Below are 22,254 nucleotides of genomic sequence, written 5' to 3'. Positions count from 1 at the left end.
ACAACCTTTCTTTTCATCCTCTTCGAAATGTGACTCAGCGGCGCCGCCATTTAGCGCCTATTAGGCCCAATATAGTAAGTCGAGTGCCTTCATCAATGAGCTGCCTGCGGTATAATAATGCAAACAATCAAAATAAAGAAACGTATAAAGAAAATAAGTACGTATAAGTAAGTAATTAAGTACATAAGGAGGGAACCATGAAATAAACAAGTGTTATGCAAACAGTAAATGAAACGACCGAGGTGCAATCTTTTGAAAGATGCACATATACATGAAAGAACACCTTGTTACCTACAAAAGCGTCTCCCAATTTTATTGTATTTATTCTCAAGGACATTTTAACCTGAATGACAAAAAAAAATACATATTTCCGGAAGCAGTAGTACCTGTAGTAGTGAACGATATCGCAACATTTTTATTCATTGTAGTGAGTATTTTATGGCCTAACGCCACCTCAACGAGTTGTAGTCTCTTATTTACGACTAATCCAAGAAGTGAAAATGTTCAACCAATGTAAAAAAAAAGACGCTCACGCGGCATACGGCAGAATCGCATCGCGTGCGGTCTGAAAAGTTTGATAGCCTTGTCTTAAGTCGTCAACTGGAGCTTGCGTAAGGGAACTTGTTTAGACTGCATGCCAGCCGGGTTATGGACCTCAAAGAAAAGGAGATATTTTTACCGCAGAAACGAAAAGTTTAGCCTCTTAAACATTTGGATCACTAAAGCCAGGTAATGCCTTAATTGTTGTAACCTCTCCCTAAAAGATTTTTTAGGTACCCTCACCAAAAAGTCTGAAAGAAATTAACCGATTGCAGAATCGTAACCGATCGACTTATTATTTGCATCGTATGGCTGTGTTCAGGATATTTATTTTATATTCCGGATAATTTCGTTATTGTATTTCAATAATGTAAGCACTGTATAGGTATGTATATTGTAAGGTCGGGTTTGGCGGATTAAGTTTATTGCAGACCTGAAGCCATGGTCGCACACTGTAGCACACCGTGCTACAGTGTGCACCATGCACTGTAGCGAACCACACTCAGCGATGACTATGGGTATCTACAAGAGAGAGCAGGGTGAAGACGAAGCAGCAGGTTCACTGGTGTGAAAGATGAAGCGCCATACAGTGATCACACTATTTCACCCGCGCAGTTGAAGCGGCCAGCCTGGCCGCAATTAGTCCGCAGGATTGCGCCGAATAAAAGGCTTCTTGCGTGAAACGTCCACAACTTCAGTGCCACGGTAACGACTGTCCGGAGGAGGGTAAACAGGGGAGACGCGATAGTTGACCGGGGAAGTTCTTGCAAGAACTGTGTAAGGACCAATGTAACGACGCTGGAACTTGTCACAAAGGCCAGGAGTGCGTAATGGTATCCAACGTAACACCTCGTCGCCGAGACGGAACGAAACTTGGTGCTGGGTCGCATCATATCGGCACTTGCGGTCTTCCTGGTTGGCTTCAGTGTTGAAGTGAGCAAGCTGGCGAGATCCGGCCACTTGGGAAATGAACTGGTCAGGAAGAGATGATGAGGAGCTGGCATGTGTAGAAAGGAAAGATGCATCTAGAAGGGTAGCGGGAGAACGGCCGTAAACGAAGAAATGCGGGGTGTAACCTCTAGTCCGCATTACAGCCGTGTTGTAGGCGAACGTAACAAAAGGACGTATTACGTTCCAGTTTCGGTGGCCATGGTTGACGTACATGAACAGCATGTCAGAAGGCGCGCGGTAGAACCGCTCAGTCAACCCATTGGTCTGCGGGTGATAGCTGGAGGTGAATTTGTGATGTGTGGTAGAGGCCTCAAGAACTTCGGCTACAATCGCCGACAGAAATGTCCGACCGCGGTCACTGAGAAGTACTTGAGGGGCATCGTGGCGTAGTACGAGGGATTCCAGAAAGAAGGTCGCGACCTCAGGTGCTGAGCCATTAGTCAGGGCAGCGATCTCAGCGCAGCGTGTTAGATAGTCGACGGCGGTGACGATCCAGCGATTACCTCGTGTGGACAATGGAAGCGGACCATATAAGTCTATGCCGACAACGGCGAAAGGAGTGGCAGGACAAGGTAGAGGAGGCCAGCAGGAGATGAAGTCGGCCGTTTGCGGCGCTGGCATAGCAGACAAGAGGCGACGTATTTTGCCACGCTTGAGGCGTGGCCTGGCCAGAAGAAACGGTTTTTCACGCGGTGGTAAGTTTTGTGAAAGCCTAAGTGACCGGCTGTAGCATCATCGTGGAGAGCTGCCAGAATATGGGTGCGAAGCGCTCTCGGGATAATGGGGACCCAGCGGGTGCCTTGAGCAATAAATATAACGGGAGAGCACGCCGTTGTCAAGTTTGAACTTTTGAAGTTGCCTGCGCATCCTAGTGGTAGGAGGGTGACAAGCATCGGTAAGGCGGTCGGTTAGAGAACGGCAGTAGGGATCTGCTCGCTGGTGTGAAATAATGGGGTAGTGATCTGGATCAGCGGCAAGAGGAGCATTGGTGAGGTTTGGAGCACTGGACGATATTAGGACGTCGAATGTGCACGCAGGAAGGCGCGAAGAAACACTAACTAGGCGGTGATTCTGGAAGCGGGCAACGGGAAGGAGTATCGGCATCTTGATGTTTGTGACCCGATTTGTATGTGACATCGAAGGTGTATTCCTGCAAATGCAGAATCCAAGGGCACAGTTGTCCAGCCAAATTTTTGAGGGTGGATAACCAACACAGAGCGTGGTGATCGGTATCGATCTTGAAATGGTGGCCGTAGAGGTAGGGATGGAATTTCTGAACTGCCCAAACGATGGCAAGGCACTCTTGTTCAGTGATGGTGTAGTTGCATTCTGCTGGTGTTAGAGTGCGACTGTCGAAAGCAATTGCCTTCTCCCGAGAAGCGCTATCACGCTACAAAGTACGGCGCCGATACCAAGGCTGCTGGCGTCGCTGTGGAGATGGAGGCAGCAGTGTCGTCGAAGTGAGCGAGAACAGGGTCCGAAGTGAGGGCATTCTTCAGGGTTTGAAAAGCTTTCTCGCATTCTTCGGACCAACTGAAAATAGTATGGTCGGTAAGAAGGTGGTGTAATGGTGCAGCAATGGTAGCGAAATTGCGAATAGAACGGCGAAAGTGTGAAGATAGGCCAAGGAAACAGCGTAGATCCTTAGTCCGCTGAGAGCGCGCAAAGTTCAAAACTGCAGCGAGCTTGTCAGGGTCGGGTCGAATGCCATAGCTGACGAGGTTGCCCAGGATCTTGATTTCTTTCTTGGTGAAATTGCACTTTTTTGTGTTCAGCTGGAGACCGGCGGATGCCAGGCACGTTAGTACTTGATCAAAGCGGCATAAATGAACAGAAAAAGTCGCAGAGAAGATAACTATGTCGTTCAGGTAGCACAAGCATGTTTTCCACTTAAGTCCTCTAAGAACAGTGTCAATCATGCGCTCAAACGTAGCGGGGGCATTACAAAGTCCAAAAGGCATGACATTGAATTCGTAAAGCCCATCGGGAGTAGCAAGTCGGTTGTTTCTTTGTCGGCTTCGTGCATCGGAATCTGCCAGTAACCGGAACGAAAATCCAATGTGGAGAAATATTCGGCGCACTGAAGACAGTCGAGGGAATCGTCAATCCGTGGTATAGGGTGAACATCTTTTCGAGTGAATTTGTTAAGTGCGCGGTAATCAACACCGGTTAGCACCGGTGCTGTAATCAACACCGGTGTTAAGTGTGCGGTAATCATTCGGCTTTCTACTAAGTGTACTCTGCGAGTTCTTGTTGACGGTGTCCGCCACCATGTACAATTTGTCGTGATGTAGCTGTGCGCTCACCCAATTATATTAGACTGGGATGTTCTGTCTGCCGCTCAGCCAGCATTTCGTGTCGTGACAGAGTCATTTACATGAACGAGAGCGATCCGTCTTGTGGGAATTCAACATTTCCCTCGCCCGCACGACGCGGCGAACACCCTCTCTCTCTCTCTCTCTCTCTCTCTCTCTCTCTCTCTCTCTCTCTCTCGGGGAGCCCTCATCTTTCCCCTTCTGGCCTCCTTCCTCCGGTGCTGTGGCGGAGAGCGCGGGGGTGAGAGGACGGCCCCTCCTTCCCTCTCCCCTCTCATCTCAGCGGACAGCAACTTCAACCAGGGAGACGACGCCTCAACGCCGTAGCGCGCGGATGCTGCTATGACACCGAGGAAGATTACTGGGCGTTCCCAATAAACAACTTGGCCCGCTGGCTATGTTTGCCTCGGTGTGACGTTCTTCACGGCCACTGCTGTGGTCAGAGCTAGCGGTGTGGCCTCGCTTCTCAGAGCGGAGCCGGAGCCCCGTGAGAATCCCCACAGTCTTCTGAACCTCCCGAGCCCTGTTATCGCCTGCTTGCCGCTACTGACTCGGTTTTGCCCCCTGGATGCGAACAACTTGCCGCGCTTACTTCTACTGACATTGATAACGGGGATGTGCTACTCGTGCCTTCTAATAGCCATCTAACCCGTGGAATCGCGTTACCACCAAGTCTTGCTCGGTTTGAGCACGACACAGCGCTTGTCGGTGCTTTGAGCACTTCCCCAGAGCTCATTGTGCTGACTAAAGGGACTTGTTTTCCGTGTGCCCTGGACATTCAACCAGTGTCCCTCACCGCCCTTACCAACCCCTCTTCCTCACCAGCAGCTTCCTCCGGTGCCTCTCTCTGTGTTCGCTTTGGCACCATCAATCCTGACCTTTCTGCGTCCCACCGCCAAGCTTTGCAGGAATTACTTCGTAAACACCAAACCTCCTTTGATGTCACTTCTCCGATCTTGGGGCGAACTACTGCTGCACAGCATCGCATCATTACAGAAGGTACTTCTATTATATTAGCCGCCGCCCTTACCGTGTTTCCTTATCGGAACGTAAAATCATAGAAGATAATGTGAATGACATAAGCTCCGACGAGACATCATTCGGCCCTCAGCTAGCCCTTGGTCATCTCCGGTCGTCTTGGTCAAAAAAAAAAAAAAAAAAAGGATGGGTCCGTGCGTTTTTGTGTTGATCACCCCGCACCTCCACCACGTGTAAGGTCGGGCTTGGCGGATCAGGTTTATTGCAGACCTGAAGCTCTGGTCGGACACTGTAGCGAACCACACTCAGCGATGACGATTGGTATCTACAAGAGAGAACAGGATGAAGATGAAGCAGCACGTTCACACATGTGAAAGATGAAGCACCATACAGTGCTCACAATATTCACTTTTATGTCAAGTGCCTTGTAAACAAGGTTCAGTAACAAAGAGAGCCATTTTTATGTTGTGATTAACCTCCTACGTAGCCTTACGTAGTCTAAAGGCTGCTAAAAGTAAAACCCTAATAGCCAAACACTAAATACTGACCTTATGCGCAACCATGTTACAGTGCTTCATAATGTTTTGAATGAACCAAACAAGCACGTTTTATCATGCCAAATGAATCTCAGCCGGGTTGCGCAAATAAAGAAAACGAAGTATACCTTAATGTAACTACACGAGCCTTCACTTTCCCGTATTTTCTATTTTTTTGTCTTTGTGATAGATCATTAAAGTCTTACTTCTACTTAAGTTGAGGACAACCCAGAGGGCTATGGAACGAAAAATGGTAGGGGTAACATTAAGAGATAGAAAGCATGCAGAGTGGGTCAGAGAAATAACTCAAGTTACCGACATTCTAGTAGAAATTAAGAAGAAGAAATGGACATGGGCAGGACATGTAGTGCGAAGAGAGGATAACCGATGGTCGCTGAGGGTAACAAACTGGATTCCAAGGGAAGGAAAGCGTAGCAGGGGGCGGCAGAAAGTTAGGTGGGCTGATGAGATTAAGAAGTTCGCAGGGGTCAAGTGGATGCAGCTAGCACAGAACCGGGTCAAGTGGAGAAATATGGGAGAGGCCTTCGCCCTGCAGTGGGTATAATCAGGATGATGATGATGATGATGATGATGATGATGATGATGATGATGATGATTAACGTCTTGGCAGAAGTGTTTCTCCGAGGCCTCTCTGTGACTACTCGCTTATCAAGCGGCTTGATTTGGATGTTCCTGAGTAATGTATTGACTTTAAAAGTTACGCTGTCAATCAGTACGCAAAAGCAAGCCCTCATACTTCGTTCGTTCATGGTGAGTTTGTCATCGCAACAGGATGGTAGTGCAAGGCAGTATCAAGTTTCTTTTCGCAATAGCAAAAAGGCCTCGTAGGAGGTGCTGTGGCAGCAAAACTGATGTAGTACTCAGGAACTTAGTAGAGTATAGCACTCTCGCTCCCGAATGGCGCGCCCCTGAAGAAACTGCACCGGTTGTTTCTAAGAGCCATCTGCAAATTAATTAAACTCTTTATGGGATAGGTTAATTTTTAGGAAAATGTTGCGCGTAATATACCAAATTAAAAAAGATGTCATAAACATGTTAAGTGCCGAGGCAATATATATATATATATATATATATATATATATATATATATATATATATATATATATATATATATATATATATATATATATATATATATATATATATATATATGAAGGAAAGAAGCCAACAGTCGGCGAGGCAAAGGAAAGCGCTTTCCTTGGCCTCGCCGACTGTTGGCTTCTTTCCTTCATGTATTATAACGAGCACCCTCATTTCCCCTTATATATATATATATATATATATATATATATATATATATATATATATATATATATATATATATATATATATATATATATATATATATATATATATATATATATATATTGTGAGCTCTCCACTGATCTTCTTTCATTTGTACATACCGTGATCTTCTTCCTCTTGTATATACCATCATCATCGTCCCGCAGCGCCGGCTCCGGCACGCGCTTGGGTTTTGTCCATCGGAATAAACGCCAGACACGGCATCCCTTTCCTTGCCGTCTCGAACTATATATATATATATATATATATATATATATATATATATATATATATATATATATATATATATACACCTAGCATAGACATCTAGCATAGACACAGAAAACCTAGCATAGCCACCTAGTATAGAAAACTGGTCCACTCCTTGTTTCTAAGCATTAAATATAGAAAAGCGATTATAGAAAAAGAGGCAGGACGGAATTAAGTAACTACCAAAACATTTTCTGCCAACACTATAATGTGTAAAAAGGCGGCCGCACGAACCCTGTGGTTCTTGCTGATCCCGTAAAAGACTTGCCAACTTTTGCGTTCTGTTAACCAGTAAAGGCAGCGCACGTGTATCCTTCCCGGCCAGAGAACTGTCATCTGCGTCTTCTGTGCACATGTGTAATAACATGGAAATCGCGCGCACTTGAGTTCTGCATTTGCAGCGAAGGGCTTAGTGGTTTGTTTGTTGTCAAACCTGACAATGTTTCACTGGAACTACCTTCCGCCTGGCGTAGCGTAGCAAAAACTGCCAACTACATATCACGAGAAAATGAGACAAAACTTTTCTAGGCTGCTACAAGATGTTGCTCACTAAATGCATGCCTTATTCTCTTTTTATGGTCGCACTGCTCCGAACAAGTTGGCTTTTGTACGATAAAAAGTTTTCCCCTAGGTATCCTCGACAAGGGCCCGTAACATTGGTTTTTGAATAAGTCGGAATAACCGTGCACAGGGAGAACAGCAACAACAGGAGCGCACCGAGATTCAGCTTTTGGTTAAGGATGTGCTACGCCTGCCATCTTGTGGCCCGGGAGCTGCATTTTTTCCCTTGTTCTTTTTTTCTCGGTCTGAATTCATTGTTACGATGAAAGTGACTCCAATGGAATCGGCTAAAATTCATCTACGCAAGCAGAGAAGTTAGTTTATAACCCTGAAGATGGAGCTGAAGTAAGAGGGCTCCTGGCCCGCTGGAAGCCCTGCTGGTGTGGAAAATCTCTCAATTTAAACATTTATCCTCCTTTTCTTGCTCCTCTTCCTCCTCCTCCCGACACAACGTAATACGTAGTCTTCATGCAGTACATAGCGCTTTCTTGCTGACAATGCTTTAAGATTGCAAAAACTATCGGCATTTTTTCTTGTGCCAAGCGAAAGGAATCATGGATTAAGTGCGCTATCAGAAAATGTAGGAAAACGCAAACACAAGATAAGCCCTTGCACAAGCAATGCATGTAGAGAAATAATCCTGGTATTCATGTTTTTTTTTTTTTTTTTTTTTTTTTTTTTTTTTTTTTTTTTTTTTTTTTTTTTTTTTACTGTGCGCGTTTCATGCTTCACTGTTTATTCTTGTGTGAACTTGAATGGCGAAGTGTCCGAAGCTGCAGCAATCGGAAAAATCAGTATAGAAATTGGAAAACATAAATTCAGTTCTGACAAATTTTTATAACGTGTAAAGTCTGCTCGATCATGATTAAAGAATATTGAAAGACTTTGCTAAAATGTTTTACTCGAAAAAAGACAGAGGAATAGGGCTTCTGCTGATGTAATGCATTTTGGCGCTATAAAACGTGAGAATACATATACAGGGACTTGAATAGCAACGCATCCCAGGCCTAATTTTTTAATGAGATTTCGAAAACGGTTCGCCGTAGATTACAGTTCAAAAAATCTGTACTTGGTCTTCTACGGTAACATCTACACGAATTATATTCAGGCCAGGTCGCTTAGGGGTCGGTTCTTCATGCTGCCTTCCAGTGACCACTTACTTTCTCGTCACCTTGCAGGCTGGCCATATTATCGAAATACCAATTGACTTGACAGCACCTGCGACACGTATACCCTGCAGATATCAGTAACAAAGGCGAATACGTAGAATAATAGTTACCTCAACTGCACATTTGTGCCCCCATTTAAGGATGGCCAGCGACAGGCTTTGTGATAAGGCACTTATGGATTCATGCACGGAATCATCAGAAGTGTTCAAGGCTTAACGCTTGTCTTTAATGAAGATCTTATTGAAACGAAGCTTTAAAGTAAAGGTTGTGTTTTCCCACATTCTATCAGTTTTCTTTTTTATCAGGACGAGTAGCGAGAGAATAGTCCTCGCTAAGCTTAACTTTTTTTTTATTCTTGAGCCTAGGGCTATTCAGTACTATTTCCTCTTTTATCATGTAAGACTTTATTTTTTCAGTAATCATTATGCATTTACCCGACACGAACCGGCCTAGCCCCTGTGCGCTTTCGATAAAAATATAAGAACGCAAATTTGCCGAGTGGATGAAAGAGCACTGACTACTTCCATGCGTCTCAGCCCAGGACTGTGATTGAGTGTTGTATGCACCATGTAGTAAATGGTTGTCCACCGATACCTAGCTTAAATAATAAAAAGGCCATAGCCTGGCAGCGATTACAAGCCGGAAATTTCCCGAACCCTGTCTGGTTGTTTCACATCCAGACAGATGAGAGAAAAAATGATAAATGTAAATCCTGCGAAGCGAGGGGGACCCTCGACCATATACTTTATGAATGCCCTAAGTCTCCGGGTGCTAGGGATAACATTAAAAGTAAAGAAGCCTGGGTAACCCTGCTGCGAAGCGACGTCCCCGCTGACCAGCAAAAAGCCGTCCGCCTGGCGGCTGAGGCCGCGAACAACCAATGTATATTTGCCAGCCCTTAGTCGCGGAGGTTCCAGTCCCCGTTCTTCAGGCCTGCGTGCCAGGAGCGGGGAGTAGGGGGCCTCCTAAATCGGTGGAAAATAAAGTTTTAATCAATCAATCAATCTCGTCGCTACCTGTCTTCAAGCTCGGGCAGGTATGCGCGTGATTCCGCGTTTTAACTCGAGCAATTGTAAATTACCTGATGAAAAGCAGATTGAAGAGACAAAGTCGATTAGCAAGCCGCCCCCGGGCTCAGCTTTCAAAGATGCAAAATATTGTTATATGCCAAGGCGGAGTTGGCCAAGATAAGAAAGGATGCTGTAACGACCCGTGCCCTAAATAATTATGTCACTTTTTTGTGATTACCTGTGGGACAGTTCGCAGCCGTATATAAAATATGCATCAAAGAGTGCCACATAAAGATTGGCATTAATTTTTAATTAGCGCAAGTGGTATGCCGTTAGAAGTTGATTTCTTCCTTCCGCGTCACTTCACGAAAGCAAACGTTTAGATAGGTGTAACCAGCTGTGTTCTTAACTCTGAAGCCAAATCATTAGAGAGGTAGGATGATTTAATGAATAGAATTCTTCGAAGCTTTCTAGTACCAAGTTAAGTGTAACAAGATGCGTAGATGACTATATTTACATTTGTTTTTCTTGAATGAGAAATCGAGTACGTTGTAAAATGTCTTGACGCTTCAGAGGAATGGGATTCCTGCAAAACACCATGCAGTAATGATGTGTTCAGGTGTGAGTACGCCGTTGGAACAAATTTGGAAAAAAAGGATTCCAGGCATGCAATAAAGTCTGGTTAGGAGCGGTAATGCGAAAGCATTCAGAGTTTTTTTACGCCACCTACTGGATTCGCCCGGCACCGCGCGCTAGTAGACCTAGTGCACTGTCGGCCAGGTGCCGTATGTGAATAGTTTATTTTCCTAGGTTAAATGAAGAAGTGCCACAAATGAAACTTCATGAAGATGATGATGCGTACTGCATGCTGCAGTTTTACACGAGGCGTGATAGGCTGCGGCGACATTACAGTGGTCTATTGTCTGAGTCTTGGAAGCTTATCTTATCGTATGGTGATTCGATCCCTGGTTGTGACTTTTTTAGTGTCACTTCATGCGTACGAGCTTCGATGACAGGCTCTGATGACAAGCTGTCCATGCCACTCGTGAACCAAGAAATAATTTCGCTTTCAAAAATTATAATTTGGTCATGGTTGTAATTGAGCACGTTGTAGAAAGCCTTCGTTTATAAATTCATTGTAGTAATAACGCAATAACATTAAATACTAGGACAACAAATTTGAGAATTCGGAGTGGCCTTGTATAAGCAAAAATTTACTGGCGTGGATACGTCAATTTTCTTTAGGGGTATGTGACAAATTTTTAATCGGGTTTGTTATTTTTGTCAATAATAATACACAATATTGAAATACGTTAGCTCGCAATAATAGTGGTTCCCATAACATATCCCTAATCATTTCAGCAGAGCATCAAGTTAATGGAATACGTCCTTCTGACTGCATTCACATTTCTCACATCTTACCTAATTGCAGAGTGTTAATTTGCACAAAATTATATCTACTAGTTCTCCAGCCGAAGAAATTTGTAAACGCAAGAATAATCTCATGAACTGTTGTGTTCCTGGGCCTGGCATTCCCTATCAGCGCCTTATGAATAAACTTTCTTACACCCTCATGAGCTCTATATTTTTTCCCACACGTTCGCGACACGCCGTCACTGACAGTCAATTATAAGCTTTATAAGCTGCTATTGAATTTATTCCAGTAGATACACGGCTGAGTTCTTGGCCCGTAGGTTCCTAGAATTCTCAGAGGTGGCATCGGTCCCACTATAATAAAGTAAAAACTTTAGTATAGTGGGACCAATGCCATTTCTTTTTCTCTCCTCCCCCGTGTGACCAGGATGTTCATCATGGTGATGATCAGCCGTGTGCTTCAAGAATCTACTTCTTCTGTTTCTCTCTACGACTGATGAACTCACTGGTGGCGCACCCAACAGGAGAGTATACCAACACGAACTTTCAAAAGGTGTGCGAAAGCTAAATACAGAGTTGATTTCAGAACGCATCTCTACGGCAACTTCGTTAGATTTCGCTAAAACGATCTATTAAAACTGTTTCATGTTGATTAATCCGTCGACCACATCTATCCGATGAGGTTGCTCAGGCCGACTACGGAAAAAATCTGAGAAATGTTGCACGTTCAATGGAGTTGTCCCTGACCGATCGTACATTTTCTTCTATGTGCCGATAAATGCCATACGCGTTTTCCAAATGCTGTGGAGGCTCAGCACCATAATCATGTCATACGGCTTCTGTGTGTGTGTGTGTGTGTGTGTTGGACTCAAAATATACAATATTTACACAAGAACCATCAGCCGTATTTGAATGACATGTCAAGGTTGAAAAATTTTAAAGATTTCACAATTTTAATGTGCGGGGGCTAGTCAGGTGCTGGATCTACAAGTTTTATAAGTTCACAATGTGTTGCAACACTTTCCTTAAAGTATTCTCTAACTGGCCGAGAGTCAAGATGTGCACCGCGACGCACTGCCATCCTGCTTCTACATATACTGTGCAGGCCCGAAGCCATTACCAGATCATATGGAATACCGGCCTCGTTTTCAACCGGTAGATACCTGATTCGCGAGGATCAAACGAAAAATCATTTTAAGAGTCCTTTGGAGGACGTCCCAGAAGAAAACTGCGTCCCAGCCGCATCGTGAAACGCACGTCATAATTACCTTTGTCTATTGTGAGGATGATAGTAGCGATGACAATGACGCGGCAATTACTGATAATGAGAATGGTGACATTAGCAATGATAATGACGGTGCATTTAGTTGATAATGATAATGAGAGCAAATGCGGTGCACCGTGTGCACCAACAACGCTTAGGCTTTCGCATTTCTGCAGTGTAGATACCACAGTGCTCTCGAATTTTTTTCACGTATTAGCTTGTTCTAGCCCGCTTTTAAACCCAAACATTTATTTATTTTTTTAGAAGCGGTGTGTATTTGAAAATGCGGCAGTGAGACTACATACATGTCGGTCCACTGTCATTCCTTGCCCATCATTCAGTGTTTCATGCTATTTCGCTTCCCCTTCAACAGTCAAGTTAGAGTCAAGTTAGAGGCTAATTTGCGACAAGATTCCAACTGACTGTGTGCTTCGGACTGTATGCCGTTTATTGTATGTGTATGTGTCGAGAATCGAGATAGAGACAGCGCCTTCTTTTCCCCCAAAATCAAATCCACTAGACATGTTCAACACTTTGCCAAATTCTGTTCCAGTTTCTCAATGCCAAAAATCCTCGAAACAAAAAGGCGGTGAGACTTAAGCATCCTCCTATTTTTATTTCCATATGTGAGGCTTCGAAACGTGATAAGCTAAATTTACAATTCTTCTATCATTACGAAACAACTAACACATTTTTTTTTATAATTAACTATTAAAAGGCGAAAAGCAATAAGAGTAATATTTCACTAAAGTCTCTAGTTTGCAAAATCTTGGTTCGCTAAAACTTACAACGCAAAGTGGACAAACCTAATCCAGTCTAAGCCAAAGAGGTTCTCTATCGCAATGGCTAAGAACAGCACGCTTTTACGTATATTTGTCTAGCTTTCACACATTCTTAGCAGTGGGACACTGTGAGGTAATGGCGCGAAAACGACATTTATTATGCAAGCGCCGAACGCAAGAAAATGGCAGGTCACTGAGCATCCTACACCTTTCTCTTAGCTTGCTGCTTGCGTCAAGAGCGGCACCGCAGTTCTTTGATCGGCACGAGGCGAGGCCATAAAGCCCACGAGCGCATAAAAAGGCGGGCAGGGAATATACGCTTTCGGCCTGAAGCCTGGCACACGCGTTAGCCCCACAACTTATCGCGCTTCCAATATTACCGCCTTTCTGACAAATATTACATTGCCACTCTTTTCTTGTACCACTTCTTTCTTCTGTATACAAGAAGTCAAATAGTGGGCTGATCGAATATAACGAAGACGAATAAGTTTAATGCGCCGAAAGGAAGCCTTATCAGTGCGCCTAAAAATCGTCCCCATTTCTTATGCGTTTTACTTTTGAACGTAGAAGGTGATCAGCAACCCATTTCTTGAACGTGTAAGCTGCAGAGAATGAATTCAACAACTTCAAGGTAAAGAAATTATTATACTTCATTTTGTTTGTAAAAGGGTTTGTTGCTGCTGTTGTTGTTGTGGCTGTAGGAAGAAGGAAAAGAAAATGCACGGGCCTGCACAGGTCACAACAGATACAAATCCGACGGCTTTAGGGTCTCGCGTGGATCCACTTATTGAACAGCTTGCCTGAACACGAGATGGCCGGGTCAGCGAGAGGGGTCTGAGAATGGAGAAGCTGTCTGTCTGGCCTCGGGTTGTCTCCATGCAAAAATAATCTTGCAACAGACAATGAAATATGCGGTTTCGAGAGAGAATTCAAGAGAATTCTTTCCCAAATTAGCCAGTGTTTTCATCATGACTTCATGCTCCCCTAAATGGCACTTCTAATTTCCGTCACTGCTTATTTAACCTCTCTGAGCATGATGCCCTAATCGACCTCCTCCTTTTGTTCCTCCCCCTACTTCCGACAAGGCTTCATCCTGTTCCTAACATGGATATATCTGATCTTGAGCTCCTCAATCAGGTTCTCTGTGCAACAGAGAACCTTATGTTTGTTTTACGTGCATCTTTGCAAACAGCGCACTTCCCATCACATTTTTGTACAACTTCCGTTTGCATACAATTCGCACACCATTGCTTCTGAGTACAAATGTCAACACGCTGCTATGCTTTTATATAGCCGTAACACGCAAGCATCGGTTCTTGTACAGAAAACACGGTATTATATGACACTGGGATACATACAGTACCGTCTTTCCGGCAAACGTTATGGCCCTGTCTTCTGGTCAGAGCCCTCTCGCCGTCAGAATTATGTGCCAGTCCAAACTTAAACTATTGACTTCTTCATCCGATTATGTGAAGTCGATGTCACGTATCACATTTTAGAAGTGTCTTCCAGAGCTTTTTCGTGCGCGTTGACTTTGTGCTTCACACTGTCTATCTTGAGAGTCTAAATACTCACCACAACTTGGAAGTCGCATGAAATAACAGAGCAAGTGACAATTAAGGATACTTGGCACTGTTACAAATAAAAGGATGGAAATTAAACACACAGGCACGATTAAGCTGCCGCAAGCATTCGTTATCAGCAGCTTTGCTTACGGCGTCTCTCATAGCCTGAGTTGCTTTGGGACGTTAAACCCCACAAACCAACCAACCAGCTTTGCTTAGATGGCGTCTTCCTTGACGCTGACAAAAATGGAAGAGTGGGAGGAGGTGGTGAAGGGTGGCAGTTCCTGGCCCTACGGGGCTGAGATGGTAGGTCAACGCCGCTTGCGGCGGGGGCTAGCCAGCCACCGAAATTTTATCTGTTGTAGGCCGTCATTGCACCCGCCACTGCTTCGGTGGTGGACGATGGCTGTTGCGGCGCGCGTCTTTTTCTCCCTCTGCTTTCTTCTCTATTTTCTCTTCTGTCCGCACAACCCCGCCGGGGTGGTGCAGTGGCAAGACGCCCGACTACTGTGCCGGAGTACCCAGGTTCGAACCCTACCTCGGCGGCTGCGTTTCGATGGAGGCGAAACGAAGAGGCGTCCATGTGCTGTCGAGGTGTTGGTGCTGTGCGATGTCAGCGCACGTTAAAGATCCCCAAATGGTCGAAATTACTCCGTAGCCCTCCACTACGGCTCCTCTTTCTCCCTTTCCACTTTCACTCCCACCTTCCTCCTTTCCCTTACGGCGCGGTTGAGGTGTCCACAGGAAACAAGTGAGACAGTTACCGTGCCTTTCCCTTCCTATAAATCAATCAATATGTCCGCATGAGGCAGTGGAGGTGGCTCAGCTAGAGCCAGTAATAGGCCCGTGCATTTTCTTTTCCTTCTTCCTACAGCCACAACAACAACAAAAATGGACATACCTAGATTGGACGTTTTAATTCGGAAGGCGCCCAATTGACTCTTCAACATAGCTTCAAAATTTTGGAATTCACAACAATGGGAATAAAATCATACAGGCCCATTTATCTTCTCAGAACGACCGCCTGTCGGGCAGAAAGGGTAGTGCTGACAAGCTGGCGATGGAGCAAATTTTAACGCAATATAGTTAAAATCCCCGTGTCGCAAAAAGCTGGAAATGGAGCACATTTTAACGCGATGTCGTTAAAATCCTCGTATCGCAAAAAAGTCGGTGTCGACGTTGTTGTTCTCCGTTGTTGCGCGAAAATCTGTGAGGAAGCAAAGAAATTAAATTTTCCGAACGTACGGGGAATCCAACTCCGGCCCTTCAGACTGCGAGACGAGCACGCAACCGATACATCACGGAATTATATTGTTTTTGACAAAGGACACAAGACAAAATTTTCTTTTGGAATGATATATATATGCGCTGACATCGCACAGCACACAGACGCCTATATATATATATATATATATATATATATATATATATATATATATATATATATATATATATATATATATATATATATATATATATATATATATATATATCCCCTTCATGGATCACTGCCTTGTCGTGGCGGAGGGGCTTGCGAAACTCGATGAAGTCGTGAGCTCTGCTGTGTAGGGCCACCCAAGATAGACAGGTCACGTCAGAGAGTTCTGACAAAATGTGATTCACTGGGGAAGGTAATGGCAACCCACTCCAGTATTTCCTGCCAAGAAAACCCTATGGCCAGTCACAATACCATTATCGATATGGCGCCGGAAGATGAGCCCCCCAGGTTGGAAGGCGTCCCACATGTTACTGGGGATGAACAAAGGGCGATTCCTAGTAGCTCCAGGACGAATGAAGCGGCTGGGCTAAAGCCAAAAGGACGCTCAGTTGTGGATGTGTCGGGAAGCGACCGGAAAGTCCGATGTTGCAAGGAGATATATCACACAGCAACATGGAATGTAAGATCTATGACGCAAGGTAAACTGGATATCGTCAAGCGAGAAATGGACAGATTGAACATTGATATCTTGGGTATCAGCGATCTCAAGTGGACCGGAACGGGAGAATTTAACTCCGGCGACCATTATGTCTTTTATTGTGGGAACGAATCCAAGAGAAGGAATGGGGTCGCTCTCATAGTAAACAGAAGAATGGGCAAAGCAGTGCTAGGGTACAACCCCAAAAACGACCGAATGATTTCACTTCGGATCTAAGGTCACCCTTTTAACATAACAGTCATCCAAGTCTATGCACCGACCACTGCTGCTGAAGAAGCTGACGTTGAGAGATTTTATGCGGACCTACAATGCCTTTTAGACCGCACCCCATCATTAGACATCGTTTTTCTCATAGGAGACTGGAATGCTAAGGTCGGGAGTGAAGAAATATCCGGAGTTACAGGCAAGTTCGGTCTTGGTGAGCCAAATGAAGCTGGGCAGAGGCTAGTAGAGTTCTGTCAAGAAAACAACCTGACCATAGCGAATACTCATTTTCAACAGCACAAGAGGCGCCTGTACACATGGATTTCACCGGACGGTCTGTACAGGAATCAGATCGATTATATTATTTGCCGGCAGAGATGGAGAAGCGCTATACAAGCAGTAAAAACAAGGCCTGGGGCCGATTGTGGCACCGATCATCAGCTTCTTGTTGCCAAAATTAAGCTTCGATTGAGGAAAACGCAGAAAACTAGAAGGCCTTTCAGGTATGATCTGGATCAGATTCCATTAGAATATGCTGTGGAAGTGAGGAATCGATTTCAAGAATTAGATCTAGAAGACAAAGAGCCCGAAGAGATGTGGAATGATGTTCGTGATATAATACAAGAAGTTGCTACTAAGGTAGTTCCAAAGCAAAAGAAATGCAAAAAAGCAAACTGGTTATCTGAAGAGACTTTGCAAATAGCTGAGGAAAGGAGGATGGCAAAAGGTATGGGGGAAAGAGAAAGATACAAGGTTCTCAATGCGGATTTTCAGAATATAGCAAGGAGAGATAAGAATGCCTTCCTGAACATACAGTGTCAAGCAGTTGAGGACAACAGCCAATTAAGGAACACACAAGAGCTCTGTATAAGACAATCAAAGATATCAAAGGAAGCTTCTGTGCTAAGCTGGGCGTGATAAAGGACAAACGAGGCAAGGACCTCACTGAAGCCTCAGAGATAAAGAAGAGGTGGCAGGAATACACAGAAGAACTGTACAAGAAGGACCCGGATGTGCAAACCTAACATAGGACGGTTGTGATTACTGATCTCGAGCCGGGCATACTGAAGAGTGAAGTTGAATGGGCCTTAGCCAGCCTTGCTAAGAACAAAGCTAGCGGAATTGATGGTATTCCAGCTGAGTTGCTTCAAAACCTCAACCACGACGCTGTTAACACACTGCATACATTGTCAAAAGATTTGGACAACCCTGCAGTGGCCACAGGATTGGAGGAGGTCAGTTTACATCCCCATTCCAAAGAAAGGCAGTGCCAAAGATTGTTCCAACTACCGCACGATCGCGCTTATTTCGCATGCTAGCAAGGTGATGTTAAAAATCCTGCAAGGTAGGCTGCAGCAGTATGTGGATCGGGAGCTTCCGGACGTGCAAGCTGGGTTTCGCAAGGGCAGAGGAACTAGAGACCAAATTGCCAACCTTCGCTGGATCATGGAAAAAGCAAGAGAGTTCCAGAAACCCATTTACTTCTGCTTTATTGATTATGCGAAAGCGTTTGACTGCGTAGATACAGCAGATTGTGGTAAGCTCTCCAAGAGATGGGAGTTCCAATTCACCTCATCTGTCTCCTCAGGAACCTTTATGAAGGGCAAGAGGCCACAGTCAGAACTGGGCATGGTCTTACTGATTGGTTTCCGATTGAGAAAGGGGTGAGGCAAGGCTGCATACTGTCGCCCTGCCTATTTAACCTATATGCAGAGTGCATCATGAGGAAGGCCGGTCTGGACGAGTCTTCAGCTGGAGTGAAGATTGCTGGAAAACGTATCAACAACCTTAGATATGCGGATGATACCACTTTAATGGCAGAAAGTGAAGTGGAACTCAAGAGCCTTCTGATGCGCGTACAAGAAGGGAGTGAGAAGTTTGGGCTTAAACTGAACATTAAAAAGACGAAAATCATGGCGTCTTGCCCTATCAAGTCCTGGAGCATCAATGGACAAGAAGTGGAAGCTGTGCAAGATTTTCTGTTCTTGGGCGCCAAGATTACCTCGGAAGGAGACTGCAGCCATGAAATTAGGAGACGCCTGCTTCTGGGAAAGAGAGCAATGGTTAGCCTTGACCGCCTAGTAAAGAGCAGAGACATTAGTCTGCCAACCAAGATCCGTATAACCCGTGCTATGGTCTTTCCAGTTGTGATGTATGGATGCGAGAGTTGGACTGTGAAAAAGGCTGACCGCCGAAGAATTGACGCGTTTGAATTGTGGTTCTGGCGAAGACTCTTAAGAGTTCCTTGGACTGCCAGAAGCTCAAATCAGTCGATATTATCGACCATAAACCCTGACTGCTCATTGGAGGGTCAAACTCTAAAGTTAAAGCTCAGCTACTTTGGTCATCTGATGAGAAGAGAGGAGTCGCTGGAGAAAGATTTGATGTTGGGAAAGGTTGAGGGTCGCCGAAGAAGGGGTAGGCAGCGAACGCGATGGTTAGATGGCATTCTCGAGGCATTGCAGATGAAGTTATGTGATGTTAAGAAGATAGTGAGAGACCGGAAAGCGTGGCGTGACATGGTCCATAGGGTCACGAAGAGTCGGACACGACTGAACGCCTGAACTGAACTGATATATATATATATATATATATATATATATATATATATATATATATATATATATATATATATATATATATATATATATATATATATATATATATATATATATATATATATATATTCTGGCTACTACGGCTTGTAGAGGTCCGTATAGACCAACACCGTGTTTACAAACAAAAGGGGGCCGCAGCTGACTGGGGGTGGAAAGTAGGGTTAGCGCCCATAGGAATACATGGAACCGAAAGATATCAAAGCAGTTTTCTCTTTTCACGGGGCATCTATGACGTCGTTATTCGACACAGAGCAGCCATGAACATCCTAGAATAGATAGCGAAAATATAAAATCTCATTACCGAGGCGAAGTATTTTTAAAATACCGCGAAACATGTGGGGGTGCGAGTTGGGAGCGCAACCCGTAGAAATACATGTAAACACACCTTACCGGAACATTTTTCTCATTTCACAGAGCATCAGAAGTGGTGGTCGGTCGTTAAACGTTGACCAGCGCTTTGAAGAAGTGTGTGATAAAGTATGGTGCGTCATTACGGAGGCAGTCTACTTTTAAAACTCCCCGAATGACCTGTGTTATGAATCCAGACACCGCTAAAAAGCCAAGCTGTGTGTAGCGAATCGCGCAGTTTTGCTTACAGTCTGATATGCTGCCGCATAGGGTAAATAAGCTTGATAATACTGTCGCTCCAGTGATACATGCTAGACAAAATTACATTTAAAAAGTAGTTGTCAAACGCCATACGACAATATGAACCGAACGAGATTCGCGCATTGCAGCGGAAGACAGCGTAGCTGGCGATACCCAACGCTGCCGCCTCCAGCTCCGGAGCGTCTGCTAGCGACAGCGCCGGTGGCGCATTGCCGTCTGCAACTGTGCACGGTCAGTTTATCGAGCTGTGAGCGGTCCCGCAAGTCGTCAGACTTGCAGTACCTACTTGCAAGGGAATGTAGTGTGCCATGCAACATGACGTCAGGGCGTGATACAAGGCGTTCACCAAAAAATGAGAAGGGTTCAACGCTGCTGAACCGAGCAAAACGTTGCGGTAAGTTGTGTTTACATGTGTTTCTATGGGTCGCCCTCCCAACTCGCACCCGCATACGTTTCGCGGTGTTTTAAAAATACTTCGCCTCGGTAATGAGATTTGATACTTTCGTGATCTGTTCTAGGATGTCCATGGCTGCTCTGTACCGAATAACGACATCACAGATGACCCGTGAAATTGGAAAACTGCTTTAAAATATTTCGCTTCCATGTATTCCTATGGACGCTAAGCCTATTTTTCACCCCCATTCGGACCACGCTGGCGTTAGAAGCGCCACCGCTTCGTGCTTACGTCACAGATCGGTGTTGGTCTATAGAACTCCTCGGCTACCTTGATTAGCTTGTCCATGAGGAGCCTGCGCCGGCTACTAGCGCCGAATTGACACGAGCATTGTTCACGCTTTCATCGGTGTACGGTGCTGACGTGACCCTTGCTCAGATCTAGGCGAATATGATAGCATGCAAGCGGGACGCCGTCCAAACAACGATGTCCTTCAAGACGCTGCAGCAATAACACCGGCTTCCCTGACGACCCATGTATAATAAACCAGCTGTCGGCTGCATAGTTTTTGAACGGCTCTTTTTCATGCTTTGGTGTTTCGGAAGCCTGATACTTCGCCCTTGACCCTTTTGATCCGCGAAATATTAGTAAAATGGGACGTATTTTGCGTGCATTCATTACTGCCTGAATTTCCGGACGTTTTTGCGTTCCCTAAAGGGTCCGAAAAATCGGTCTTTGACTGTACTTGTTAATTCGAGCCCTGTTCCTAAATACAGATAAGCCCTATTGGCGCCGTCCCAGACAACGCCCTTGGAAGACTTTGGACAGGCGCTACGGGTTACGCGAAAAAAACCTGTTCTTTTTTTTTTTTAGTGGATCGTCCATACTCCACCTATCAGTCGTCAACGGAAACACGCGGTCAGCGTTATCGCGGCGCAGCATCTTGGCGTACTACCAAGAAATGCGTTGCAGACCGTGACGGGAGGGACGCGCCGACTGACGCCTTCTTCCTTTTTCAAATTCTGCGGCAAAAATCGGGAGTGGGAGGGTTCTTTACGCGAGGGGGTCGTTGCGAGAGTAAATACTGTAAATTTACCGGAATGTAAATGGTTCTTGCCAGTTTTTTCGAGGCCATTTCATAATTCGAACATCGGATAACTTTTTCCAAGTCCCGCGAAGTTCGACTTAACAATTTTTTACTGTAGTAGCAAGATGTGCATGTCCTCCAAAACAATAGATAATTTATTAATTGCAGTATATTGTATCAAACAATATGAGCACTAACTTGGCTTACCTGATCCTTATGTATAAGTGGACTGCCATGAAGAAGTAATAATAATTGGTTCACAGTGAAAGGTCAGAATTTAGGAGCAAAGGAGGCCAGGACCCTCAAGACCCATCCACACTTGCGACTCGCAGAGGCTGTGCAATCATTTTGGTCGAAAAGTGACAGTCGGCGACCGATCAAGCACTGCTCGATTTTCCAGCCTTGTAAATGCTGGTCGCAAACTGGCAACCAATCAGCAGTGTAGCTGGAATTAACGGAAGTTAGTTTTACATCCAGCTTTCCGTTTCTGATGAACAGGCAAAATCAACAAGTCTCGTTCTGAATGGAACCAATTCCGGAAAGTGATCCACAGGTCGCCTTCCGTATAGATATAATATATATATATAATTATTTTTACATAAGCACCAAATGCAACTTCGGATGCGCACCAGCTGTTTGACTGCAGCTCTTTTCTGACGAGTGATAACCATACAGCCTGTATTTGGTATCTGTAGACAAACGAGGGCAGAGGACTGAGCGCATTCAATATACCCTAACAGATACGCTGCCTCTTCCTGATGGCAAAGTTCTAACAGAATCAGTCA

This window comes from Amblyomma maculatum, chromosome 4 (assembly GCF_055883805.1).
Source record: "Amblyomma maculatum isolate TAMU_Amacu chromosome 4, ASM5588380v1, whole genome shotgun sequence".
In the NCBI taxonomy this organism is placed as follows: Eukaryota; Metazoa; Arthropoda; class Arachnida; order Ixodida; family Ixodidae; genus Amblyomma; species Amblyomma maculatum.
The sequence above is the reverse complement of the archived record's forward strand: the minus strand, read 5'-3'. Positions refer to the sequence as shown.